This window comes from Felis catus, chromosome D1, assembly GCF_018350175.1.
Source record: "Felis catus isolate Fca126 chromosome D1, F.catus_Fca126_mat1.0, whole genome shotgun sequence".
In the NCBI taxonomy this organism is placed as follows: Eukaryota; Metazoa; Chordata; class Mammalia; order Carnivora; family Felidae; genus Felis; species Felis catus.
The window spans coordinates 71,908,600-71,919,265 of record NC_058377.1 but is presented as its reverse complement, the minus strand read 5'-3'; the positions used below and the strand labels follow the sequence as shown (position 1 = coordinate 71,919,265).

The following is a 10,666-nucleotide window of genomic DNA, read 5'->3' as shown; positions in this document are numbered from 1 at the left end:
AGAGGAGGCAGACAGGAGGGGGCGGCTCGGGCCAGGCCCCCTCTGCGGGAGACGGGCCCCTGCCGCTGGGCTTGGCAGCGCAGGAGAGGCCATCGCAGCCACTCCCCTCCGGGGACAGTGCCCCAGAACCGAGGCACACCAGCCCGGGGCCACAGCACCGCTGAGCAGAGCCCGTCACCGGAAAGGCCACGGAGGCCGCCCGCAGGACAGCGGGCGCTCCTCGCGCCGGAGGCCCCGCGGGTGCTGCTCAGCGTGTGGAAGCGCGGGCTCCGGGCACGCGGAGCAGGGTTCGAATCCTGCCCGGCCACGGTCGCGCGCTGTGGCCACAGCCAGACCCCTTAACCTCTCTGAACGGCTGTTTCTCCTTCACTTAAAAAACAAAACAACAAAGCTATTCGCTCAGGAAGTAAATTCCCACGCCAGGCACTCGTTCTGGGTAAGGAGCCAGTGGGCAGGGCCCTCCCCAGGGGGCCAGGGTCCCCAGGGCGCCCCAGGACCGCGCAGCCTACGGGGGCCAGGAGTCCCGGAGAGCCCTTTCAGGTCCCAGTCCCGCGCTACCTCCCAGGTCCTCGCAGACTCGGTTCGGCCGAAGCCGACGGCCCGGGGCGGCCCCCACGCCCCACCCCGGGGCGCGTTTCTCTCGGCGCCGCGGCCCAAGCCCAGCCGCGTTTTTCTCCGGGTTGGGTCTCCGCGCCCTGCCCGGCGACGACCGAGATTTCTCACGACCCACTGCCACCTACTGTCCGCATCGGGGAACTGCACGGCCGGGCCCGGCCGGCCTCGGAAGCGGCCATGGGGCGGGCCGACCGACCCCCAGACCAGCTCAGGTCCCAATGCCTGGAACCCCGTTCCCGGGGAGTATTGCGTGGCGGTTGTGTGGGAGCAACTCAGCCAGGCCACCCGAAGCCCTGGTCCTCTGGCGTGCGCCCTTATGGGGGTGACTGGGGCCCTGCCCTTACAGAGACTGGAGTAACAGGCAAGCCCCTTGCTCCCCATCCCATACTTGACTATGGCTCCCTTTAGAGCTCTGAAAATCCTGCTTCTGGGCCTAAAGGGCCCTCTCTGGCCGCCCAAACTGGACTGGACGTGGGCCTTCCAAGAATGGCTGCTGTCTCCGTTCTAGCTTCCTAAGGGTTAGAACTTCACTGTCCTGGAGGTCTGACCTCCTTCTGAGTCAGGCATGCTCTCAGCCTTTTCTATATGCTCTGGATCCCTTTATGTCACCCTCTCTTAGAGCATGAATCCTGAGCTCTAGTGTGGCCTTACTGGCCGTGTCATCTTAGACAAGTCATTGTACTGTCGTGAACATTGTAGTTGTAAAGTGGGACTAATAATATGCTGGAAGCCCATCAAAGAGGGCTGCGGTCAAGTCGGACTGTAAAAGCAGCCGAACCCTTGGAGATACGTGTACAGGTTTTTCTTGGGCATTCAAAAGATTGTTCATTGTCCCTGAGCTGATGTTTGTGTCCACCCCCCACCCCTAACAGGCTCTCCCGTTGAAATTCTAACCCCCGAGGTGACCATATTCAGTGGTGAGACCTTTGGGAGGTCATGGGGGTGGAACCCTCATGAATGGGATTAGTGTCCTCATAAAAGACAGACTTGCCCCTTCTGCCACTCAAGGTTACAGTGCAGAGAGACTGCCATCAGTGAGGAAGCGGGTCCCCTCATGAATCTGCCAGCCCTGTGATCTTGGACTTGCCAGCCTCTAGAGATGTGAAAACTAAAGGTTTGTTGTTTATAAGTCACCTCGCTTTGGGGATTTTGTTATAATAGCAGCCTGCGCGAACTAAGATACGCACTGAATCAAGAGAATATAAACCTGTATAGGCAGAGGCCTATGATCCTTTGAAAAGCAGTTGGTGGGTGGCAGGAGATGGGGTGGTCTGGGAGGCACAGGGGGTACTAGAGGGGGGAGAATGGGGGAGATAAGGTCTTGAGTCCTCCAGGGTGTCCCCCCTGTACCCAATGCTGTCTTTCCTCTCTTATAGAAAACATGTCACAGTTTAAAATAATGCATTTAGATGCTGTATGCATTTGTTCTGTGTCCGACTTTCAGTAGACCGTAAGCTTCATGAGGATCTGGGTTATGTCTGTTCTGTAAACCGCTCCACCCCATTGTCTAGCATTGTGGCCGGCACATGGGAGATACTCAATAAATACTTATTGAATGAATAAATGACTACAACCATCCATTTAACCAGAGACCATTAACTACCCCCTGGGCTCTTCCAAAATGATCCATCCTCTTACCCTTAACCCACAGAGAGATCATCTCCAGAGCCTTCCTTCCTTTTTGGGTTCTCGGTCATCCTTATCTTAAACTCAGGCACCCCGCAGAGTTCCCTTCTTCCTTTTTTAACAAACATCGATACAAAAAATGCAGAGGAAGGTTGATGGCTATTTGATTCCTCTTTGGTTCTGCCTTTTGGTATGATAAACTACTTTTACCTCAGTTTACTCCTCTGATGCACACACAATCGGGTAGAATTGACTATTGTTGCCCTTTTCCAGATGAGGCAAATTGGGATGAATTGACTCATCCTATGTGATAGCTAGTGAGTGGCAGAGACATAGCTAAGTTCCAACTCTCAGGGCTCTAAACCACATGACCCACAGCCCCAAGTGCAGTGCAGTCCCCCCCTTCATGCCCTGGGGCAAACCATGTGAGGATTATTCTCCAAAACACAACTAAGGAGAAATATGATAAAAGACTCATGGGAACACCTGTCCCTCCTGTCCCTCCTGGAGGCATTCACCTCCAGTGGCCATCAGGCACTTGGAGGACATATCAACACAGATATCTCCGTAGGTCCTCACCGCCTTCCAACTCTCTGACCTTGGGCAATTTGTCTAAGGTTTCTGAGCCACACGTGCCTCATCTGTAAAATGGGAGTAATGATAGTGACTGCATCACAAGGTTTCTGCGTGGTTTAAATAACCTAGTACATGTAAAATGCTTAGAGCAGTGCCTCATGAAATATTTGCTGAACCAATAAAGAGCTGAATGAAGTAAAAGAGAAGAGGAAGGCTAATAAAGGGAGAAAGATGTGAAGAAGTGAAGGCAGAGTGAGAAAGATAACCTTTTTTCTTAATGTTTGCTCTTATCTTAATGTAAGAATCGTATGATGAGAGCCGAAGATCTAACATGGGGCCCAGCCCTCCCACTCTCAATGCTGTGTTACCTCGAGCAAGTCAGGCAACCTCTCTGGGCCTCCATTTTAGCATCTGTAAGACAGCAGCATTGAACTAGATCATCCGGGATGTTTTCTCTGTGTTTTCTTTGACACTGAGTGTACAAAGTCCACCAGAATGAAGCGGGATGTTGACTCTCCCTAACATCTGAGAAAGGCGAGGTGGGGGAGGGGACAAACCAAATGTGCATTTCCCTATGGGGCCCCGTTTACCGGTGACACCAGAAAGAAGCTTTGCACTTGAATGCTGCCCTCATCTCCCACTGATGTTCAGTCTGTCTCCAGCTCTGCCTTTTCATGGCAGCGGGACTTTGAGCCAGATGCTCAGCATCTCTCAGGCCCCCTTTCCTCATCAGTAGGATGGGACTAAATGAAATGAGAGAGGCAAAATGCTTAGCACAGTGATGGGCACAGTAAATGCCCACGACAGTGTGACTGGTGTGCGTTATTAAAGTGTGTGTAATATCACAGCCCTGAACAAAACCTTCTCCGAGGTCAAATGGCAATGAGTTTCCCATTAGCTGGTATTTTGGCCACTTTCTCCAGGAGTCATTCATTGAAAATCCACTATGTATTAGAATTGAACCAGGTATAGGGTAGAAAAATGCATGGGCCATGAGCTCTGACGCCAAGTTTCAAAGGATTTCATGCACTTTTTCAGGTCCTAATAGATTCCTGGTACTGTGCTATATTCTCCTCTTTAACTTCCCTAACAACCTACAGGAGGTTAGTTTGTTTTATGTGTATTTATTTATTTACTTATTTTTGAGAAAGAGAGACAGAGAGCACAAGCAGGGGAGGGGCAGAGAGAAAGAAGGAGACACAGAATCTGAAGCAGGTTCCAGGCTCTGCGCTGTCAGCGCAGAGGCCAACACGGGGCTCGAACTCACCAACCGTGAGGTTATGACCTGAGCCGAATTCAGAAGCCTAACCCACGGAGCCACCCAGGCGGCCCAACCCTGCAGGAGGTTTAGTTGGGGCCACGGGAATGAGTGAACTAGAAGAAGCTGCAGGTGGTGGCCGGAAGGAATGGGGAATGATGGGGAATTCACAGGGCTCAGCCTGGACCACACCAGCTCCTTCCCCTCTTCACACCTCTATCAGCCAGTGGTCATGGAGTTTCCAGTATGCAAGCAAGGTGGAGACTCTCAGCAGCCCTCCAGGGTGGAAGTAAATATGAGGGCCTCCAGTAATTTCTTTCAGCCCTCTCTTCTGGCCTCCTGTCCCTTGCTTTCCAGTACTTTCTTCGGGAAAGCCTGGGGCATAAGTGATCTGTACCTGAGCATGCATGAATATCCGTGGCCCCTTCCGTCTTCCAGGGCAAGTCTTGCTTTTGCAGCTTAATCTCTCGTATCTTTTGGAACCAAACACCAAACCCCCACATTCCTACCTGTTAGAATCCAGGGGCCTTAATCCAGCACACGAGTGCCTTCACGGCCTGCCTGCCGGTCCCATTTCCACTCCAGGCAGCTTCCCTGCAATTGCCCTTGCCTAATTCCAGCCCGAAGTCCCTGGACCACTTGTACACACCCATACTCCCCACCTCAGTGTGTCTACTGACACTGCTCCCTCTGCTGGAATATACTTCACACACCCAAATACTGCTTCTACTTTAGGGCCGAGTTCGGAGATCACCTCCTCCAAGAAGGCCTCCTTAATCTCACAGCTGGAAATAATATTTCTCTCGGAGACAAAATGAGAGCCACACTTCACAAACTTTATTTTGAATGCAATGTCTTCATGTGAACCAGCCCAGAGATTTTGTCATTTATTTATTTTTTTAATTTTTAAAAATTTTAAATCCAAGTTAGTTAACATATAGTGTAGTTATAATTTCAGAAATAGAATCTAGTGATTTGTCACTTACCTGTAATACCAGTGCTCCTCCCAACAAGTGTCCTCCTTAATGCCCTTCACCCATCTAGCCCATCCCCCTACCCAATACCCTTGCAACAACCCTCAGTTTGTTCTCTGTATTTAAGAGTCTTTTATGGTTTGTCTCCCTCTGTTTTTATCTTCTTTTTGTTTCCCTTCCCCTATGTGCATCTGTTTTGTTTCTTAAATTCGACATATGAGTGAAATCATACGGTATTTGTCTTTCTCTGACATTTCGCTTAGGATAATACCCTCTAGTTCCATCCACGTTGTTGCAGATGGCAAGATTTCATTATTTTTCATTGCTGAGTAATATTCCATTACACACACACACACACACACACACACACACACCACATCTTCTTTATCCATTCATCTGTCAATGGACATTTGTCACCCCAGAGATTTTGTAAAAATGTGAACTCAGATATAATAGGTCTTAAGTGAATCCTGAGACTCTAAATTCCTAAGACACTCACCCGTGAAGCTGATGCTTCTGGTCTGTAAATTGATTGAGTAGCAAGTGATCTCCAACCCTGGCTGTGTACCAGAATCACTTAGCAAGTTATTAAAACTCCAGATCCTGGTGCCAGATGTGGTCCAGGTTTTATGGGGCCTGAGCTCATTCTGTATGGAGGGACCTTTTTAAAGAAACAAAACATTATAGAGGCATCTGGGTGGCTCAATTGGTTAAGCATCCAACTCTTGGTTTCGGTCCAAGTCATGATCTCACGGTTTGTGAGATTGAGCCCTGCATCAGGCTCTGTGCTGACAGCATGGAGCCTGCTTGGGATTCTCTCTCTCCCTCTGTCTCTGCCCTTCTCCTGCCTGGGCTCTCTCTCCCTAAATAAATAAACTTTTAGAAAAATAAAAAAACAAAAAAATTATAAACAAGAAATGCACCTCGCCAGGTGCTGGAGTGGTGTGCAAGTGAAGGTTCCTAAAGTATAAGCTTCATTAGCTTCTAGGTAAATCCATTTTTACCTGGGTCCACACATCAGCAATCCTAGGAGGACGTAATATATGTGTGCTTTGTTTTCTTTTGTTTTCAGAATTTTTCCAGGTGAGCCTTAGTAGCCCATCCCTGGACTCACCCCCCATCTCTGGGAACCACTGTCAAAAATGTCTTGATCTTTTCCTGCCTCTCTGCTTACCTCTCTTTACCTCTTCCATCACTAAACGCCCCCATGTCAGGCACTGGGCCAGACCCCTCCATGACGGAGAGGCTCCTAAGTCAGGAAGCCCGTGGTCTACTGGAAAACCGGTCACAAAAAGAACATTGTGTCAACTGTCCAAATGCTGTGGGGACAAGAGGAGGGAACAAAACTCTGCCTGGACAGGAGGACAAGACCGGGGGTCTTCTAGAGGGGCTGCTATTCAGCTGGGTCTTGTAAATGCCTGGGGCTTTTCCAAGTAGAGGGAACAGCCTGGACAAAGGTGGGGATGTCCGAAAGAACACTGTCTCTTCAAGAGCCAGCCAAGAGAACTCACACGTGATGAAAGAGTGGGGGCTAAGGTTGGGGTTGTGAGAGAGGGGTCTGGAGGGTGGCCAGGGCCTCAGGAGTTTGGGCTCCTGCGGAATGGTGTGGTAGACACGGAGGGTGTTTGAGAAGGGGCTAGCAGAATCCAGTCTGTGTTTTGCACATGCATGCAAAACATGCATGTGTTTCTTCCAACTGCTAACTATATAATTAGTTCTTTCTATGGCTTATCCCACTATTATATCCAGAGATCTTTCTTTCTTTCTTTCTTTCTTTCTTTCTTTCTTTCTTTCTTTCTTCTTTCTCTCCTTCTTTCTTTCTTTCTTTCCTTTAAATCTTCAATTCTTTACTATTTCTTTTAAAGTAATCGCTATAGGTCAGCTAGTGTGCTAAGCATTTTAACCTAATTCAATCATTCTACTAACTTTGGAAGGCATGTAAAAAAGGATGTCAGTTCTCCAAATAAACCGAGGATCAGAACCTTTGAGGGACTTGCCCAAGGTCACAGAGATACAAAATAAGAAAAGCCTGGAGACCCAAGGATTAGCACAGTGCCAGGCACACAGCAGAAATTGAAAATATTCCATGAATCGATAGCTGAATGTTGAGATAAAAACCTTCACTTTTTAAGCCAATCTTGGAAAGCATGTTTCAAGGAATTGAAGGGAGATGGGGACTTCCTGTTTCCCGGAAGTCCCAGGTTCCTTTCCCCTGGGTGTCCAAGGACACATTCCTACTACCCTTTCTAGCAGCCAGGCTCTTTCCTCTTGTTCTCTGCTTCAGTTAAGGAAAAGGTAGAGAGGTGGGGCAGACCGCAGAACTTCATGAAGACAGTTGATTTGGTGATTTTATTTTATTTGTGTGTTTGGTGGTGGGTGGGTTGTAATTAAGTTTCAACCCTATTTCCTTTAATTCAATCCAACTCTTTTATCACAATTAAGACAAATGAGCTACATTTGAAAAACATTTAGGGAGTGTCTAATATTGCCACTGGGAGGCAAGTGATTGAGTGAGAACCCCCAGGATGATATAGGCTTCTGGAAACATAGGATTTGAATCTGATATAGATCCTTGATTTTAGTTCTTCTCCTGGAAATCCATTATAATCCACAATGAAATGTGGCTCCCCCTTCATGTTTCAAACCTCTAACCATTTCCTCCAGTGAGTTCAACCTCATCTGCCTGTTCTCACTGTCAAAAAGTGATGATGGTCATGACATTTCATACAGCACGTGACTGTGCTTACTGTATTTTGGGAGATCCTCACAACCATGCAAAGAGAAAAGCAGAGTGAGACCATTATGACTCTTCCCTGACAGAAGCTCAGAGAGGCTCAAACACTTGCCTGGGGGCACCTGGGTGGCTCACTCAGTTGAGCACCTGACACTGACTCTTGATTTCAGCTCAGGTCATGATCTCATGGTTCGTGAGATGGGGCCCTGTGTTGGACTCTGTGCTGACAGTGCAGAGCCTGCTTGGGATTCTCTCTCTCCCTCTCTCTCCCTACCTCCCTCTCTCTGTTTCTGTCTCTCAAAATAAATAAATAAACCTAAAAAAAAAAAAAAGTGACTGGGCCAGACAGCTAGGAAATTGGAGCATTGGGTCCGGAACCCAACTTCTTCTTTTTTTTTTTTTAATTTTTTTAATGTTTTATTTATTTTTGAGGCAGAAAGTGACAGAGCATGAGCTGGGGAGGGGCAGAGAGAGAGAGGGAGACACAGAATCTGAAGCAGGCTCCAGGTTCCGAGCTGTCAGCACAGAGCCCGACACGGGGCTCAAACTCACAAACTGCGAGATCATGACCTGAGCCGAAGTCGGACGCTTAACCGACTGAGCCACCCAGGCGCCCCACCAGAACCCAATTTCTAATACATGGCAAGGTACGCTTCCAATATGACATTATTGATGAGCCTAGTCAATATTCTTATAACAGAATGTTCACTGGAGTGGGTCTCTCCTCTGCTTATGTGGATTAGTCTTCTTTTCCCAAATATGCCACAAAGAATTTATAGGAAGGACACTTTTCTTATTTTTTTTACTTCCCATGCATTAATGACTAGTATATGGCCAACACTCTAAAAGCTACTATGTGGAAGGTCTGAGGGATGCAATTATGAATAAAATAGATACCTTCCTGCTCTCCTAGAGTGTATAGTCTAATGGAATAATAACCTTTCATGACTTTTTGAGTTATTACTATGTCCTAAGGCTTGCATTCTCCATTTTTCAGGTGAACATACTGAGATGCAGAGAAGGACAAGTTGCTGTTTGGGTTGGGAAAGCTAGGTTCCCACGGATTCCCCAAAGAAGCCAGCCCCGGACCAAGCTAACATAGCATGATAGAGCAGAGGTGAACATGGCTTTGGAAGGCAGGCAGAGTCCATCTCAGCTCAACCAATTGAGTGATCTTAGGAAGGGTATTTACCTATGAATCTCAGTTTCTGCACCTTTAAAATAGGGTAACCACAACCACCTCCCAGTCTTGCTCTATGAATCAGTTGACAAAATGAATGTAAGGCCCTCGAGTAAATACCTGACTCACAGCAAGGGCGCACTACGTGGTAGCCGTTGCCACTATGATTGTGACTCAGCGGCCGACAAGGCCCGGCTGTGCGTTATTTACGTGCCCGATAGTCTGGTTGTGTCTTCTGCCCGAGGCGGTTCCTGAGAGCAAAATGCTCGAAGTTCTCCACACCCAGCTGTGCACATGGCCGGGAACCGAGACCACTCACAACAGGGCCTATTTCCGTGACCAGTGGATGCCAATGGCCCCTCGCTGGAAACGTTGACGAGCGCGGCTCAGGACACAGAAGCCGCCAACAGGCTTCCAAACTCTGCCAAGCCCTCCTGCCCACTCGAGCACCAAGGGGAGGGGGTGACTGTGGCATAAACACACGTTTGCTTTCATTTGGCTTAGCTGACTGTGTGTTTTGTTAAACACATTTAGGTTTGGAAAAGATTATTTTTGGTACACTGCTGCGTAATTAGATGAATTTTCATGAGTTTATTCTTGAAATAAACTTTGAAATTGTCCATGTTTTACTGTTTTTTAATCATCTGCAGATACTGTTTTTTGAGACTTCGCATGAAAAAAAAAAACCTTGTTACATATCAGTTTAATTTAGATTCAAATAAAATAATTTTTTGAATTTGCAGCAACAACAAGTCTGCGAAAGTGGTTGTAACTGGCGCTGAGTTGTTTGAGGATCAAGATAATTACAGTATAAAGGATAAGAGAGAATATAATATCCTGGCATCCACTGCCTATTCAACTAATCCCCAGCCCTTGACAGATGTTCAAACACAGTATTTTTAAAAGCTGACTTTTAAAAAAACAGGGCGAGTCACTTATTAGATATAAACAACATGGTAAGAAATTCAAAGTCTGACATCCATTAGAACCGTCCATGCCTTGCAAGAAGCGTAAGAGACAAGGTAAAGAGTCAAAGGCGCGCCGCGTTCATTGCTTTCATGGGTATCCGAGGCAGGGCTGGGGCTGCGGCCACACCGAGCCCCCGCTTTGCCAGGGGCCCAGGTTCTACCTGCACCAGCCCCCACGAGGCAGATTGCCAAAGGCGGCTTCCGCGATGCTGTCACCTGCACGACAGTAACGGCACCTCTTTGGTGGCTGTTTGGAGGCAAGGAGGCCGGCAGCCAGCACCAGGATGGGTTGGCTGGCTTTGAGCAATAGTGACAGTAGCCCAGAAAGATGGCCAGGCAGATGGAGGGGTGATGAGCGGTGTGTTTGTTGGCTCACGGATCGCTCTCGCCTTTGGCCCCTGCCACTCGTGTACGCACACATCTCACAGCTATTCTACAGAGCCTGAAGAGCTGTTGGGTATCGAGGCCATCTACTGACCTCTAGGGTTCAGAGATGGATAAGCCCTCGTCCCTGCCCCGTCTCCACGATCTCACAGTACAACAAAGGAGAGAAGTCACATCCGCCAGTAACAGCAACGACAACGATTATTATCGAGCTTCGTCGACATGCTAAGCTTCATTTTAAGCGTTCTTACTGATCGCCACAACAATTGCATGGAGCAGGCACTATTGTGATGCCCATTTCACGGATGAGGAAACTACGGCACGGAATGAATTAGTATGGGATGAAATCGT

General features: G+C 48.2%; 1 long non-coding RNA gene across 1 annotated transcript; it reads left to right on the top strand.

The window, feature by feature from the left end:
• The first annotated feature begins 282 nt into the window (after positions 1–282).
• On the top strand, positions 283–9,583 carry LOC102901424. The gene is made up of 3 exons (XR_441312.4): positions 283–436; positions 1,624–1,729; positions 8,781–9,583. It is a non-coding gene; the product is annotated as an uncharacterized LOC102901424 (long non-coding RNA).
• Positions 9,584–10,666: the final 1,083 nt, after the last annotated feature.